We start from the raw sequence: 2,663 nt of genomic DNA on the forward strand, positions 1-2,663 counted from the left end.
GGCGCTACTGTTACCATTCAGTCTTTCCATCTCTCTCTAAAAGATCAACAAGTGCAAGTGTTCCAGCATTCCATACTAGTTTATTCTGTAAAGAAAGATTTATTTTACTTTCTTTATTTATCATTACTCCAGGACAGTGTCATTAGTGTATTGTCTGCTTATTTGTGAAAGCTCATGACATTTGAGGCAGACATTCTCACAGGCACTGTTTCTGCAAAGAGATATTTTGGAATCCTATCCCAAAAGCAGATCATCTCTAATTTTCCACCCAACTTTATCTTGTATTTTCTACATTTCCTCAGCAACCCCTCACAGAGGTGTCATTTGTCTGTTTTTTTTACACTCTCTAGGATGTGACTCATCCTGGCCAGGAAACTTGGAACACATTTAGAACTGCCAGGTGTTTTCTTAGATTGTTCTACCCAATCTTGGACTTCCTTTCTTTCTTAAAAATATTTTTTTATACTTTTTAGTGCCAATATTATTCACGATATGGAAAAAACACAGAGTGCTAAATAAATAAGACATTTCATGAGTTAAAAAGCAGCAGATTTTAGAGACAAATTATGTGCCAAGGTTCAGGAAAACATGGAGCTGGAAACAACTTCCAGGATTATAGTTTGGGTGGTACATTGGAGTTCTGCAGAGAAGCAGAAAAATTTAGATGGATAGAGATAAATAGACGATAGATACATAGAATTATAAGGAATTGATTTATATGATTTTTTTTTTTGAGAGTAGCAAGGAGTCTTTACTAGGATGGAGGTGGGGGGGCAGGGTACAGGTTCAGGGCAAGTAGAATCATCCACCCCTAAATGGGCAGAAGTCCTGGGGATCTTGAGTCATCTGCTGCAGATACTAAGTTAGTGTCTGTTGTGGATAAGAGGTTCAGGAATTTGGATATCCTGGCTTCTCTCCAGATGCCGCTCACAGTCAGTCAGATAGTTGACTCCATTGATGACCAGCTATACCAGCTCCACTTCTGACTTGCCCAGCTGATCCAAGTTAGAGATGTCAAAGCTGCCTGTGGCCACAGTGTCTACTCCTCCAGTACCTTGCTTCTGGAGTCTCAGGTTCTCCAGGATCTTTGGGAATCAGTTATCTTTGCTTAGCAGGGGTAGTTTGATGTGCAATCCTGCCCTAAGTCCAGTGCCCAGGTTAGATGGACAGGTCAAGATGTATCCTAAACGCTCTTTCCACATGAACTCCCAGCCACACTCCTGGATCAGCGCTCCACCTCTTTGAGGGCCCTGCAGAATCTTTCAAACACTCTCTTCATGTTGCCACCCTTCTCTATGGAGAAGACCCTCATGTGATTCTCCTTATTCACCCAAATCAAGGAGCTCTTCTCATTGTTATGCCAGATTTCATGAGCATCCGGCCAATCTCGAGCCATTCCTGCTGCAGTCAGCAATGGGGACACAGGTTTATCAAACAGGAAGTGGTCATCAGTAAGATGCTGCTGCTCAGCCTCCGTCATCTCACTGACCCTGTAGTAACGTCCAGCCAGATCACCCTTTAGGCCACTCAGTGCATCCACCACAACATGTTCCACCTCTTGTCGCTCAGCCCGAGTGCAGGCTGGAGGCAGACTGAGCCCCCGGATACTTCGGCCAGTTCTGACTCGCGAGGACGCTACATACCGCTCATCAAAGTAACCAGACGGATCTTACTGGCATCTAGGTCAGTGGTGTGCTTCATGGTCCGGGGGTCATATCCACTGTGCCGCTCTTGAATCACAGGGTCAAACAGCTCAGCAAATACCTCATAGGTCTCATCTCCAGCCACCATGAGCACAGTCTTGATGAAGGGGTGGCCAGGGTTGTCCACACCAGTCTGGATGCACTGATCTAGTGTCCAACCAGTGAGTGTGGTCTTGTCGCAGAGCCATGCATAGACTGCTGGGGTCAGGTGACTGTCCGTGCAGTTGTTGCGCTTTCAGAGGTCTGGGTACTCAGCGCTTGGAGGATACAGCCTCCGGCGCTCGCCCGGTGCTCTCACGGGTTCTGGGCAGAGCAGAAGCCCAGTGGCAGTGGCCAGAGACCCAGCTCCGGCCAGAGCCAAGAGCCTGAGGCCGGGTCCGGCAGAAGTCAGACGGGAAAAGACACCCGCCATGGCCCCTAGAGCAGGACCTGTTGGGTGCACTGGGTGTGGGGCTGGGGTTGAGCTGGGAATTGTTAGCTTGCTCCTCCTTCTTGCCTTTCTCCTCCTCTCGATATACCTGATTTATATGATTTGAAGGGCTTAAAAGTCCCCAAATCTATAATCAGCAACCCGCAGATCCAGAAGGGCTAATGGTATAGTTCCTGACAACCAGGAGACCAAATCATGTCCAAGTATGAGTGCAAGGGCAGAAGACTGATTTCTCAACTTAAAGACAGAGAGGTGGGGAGAGCAAATTTCCCCTTACTCAGCCTTTTTATTCTATGCAGGCTCTCAACAGACTGAAAGAGGGCCACCCACACTAGAAGGGCAATCTGCTTTACTGATTCTACTGATTAATATCATCCAGAAACTGGCCCCCAGACTCATCCAGAATAATGTCAAGCCAAATATCTTGACACCTCATAGCATAGTCAAGTTGGCACATGAAATTAATTCCTACAAGAAGTGGGAGGATCGTGGTGTTTTCACTTGCAGGGGAGAAGAAAGCTTTGCCTTCT

The 2,663-nt window shown here is 46.8% G+C and overlaps 1 pseudogene; it reads right to left on the reverse strand.

Annotated features, from left to right (window-relative positions):
* Positions 1–863: 863 nt before the first annotated feature.
* On the reverse strand, positions 864–2,115 carry LOC101712820 (creatine kinase U-type, mitochondrial pseudogene; annotated as a pseudogene).
* Between the last annotated feature and the right edge of the window lie 548 nt (positions 2,116–2,663).

The sequence above is a fragment of the Heterocephalus glaber genome, unplaced genomic scaffold, assembly GCF_053883595.1.
Source record: "Heterocephalus glaber isolate CG9 unplaced genomic scaffold, H.glaber_assembly_v1.0 deba00000901, whole genome shotgun sequence".
NCBI lineage: Eukaryota > Metazoa > Chordata > Mammalia > Rodentia > Bathyergidae > Heterocephalus > Heterocephalus glaber.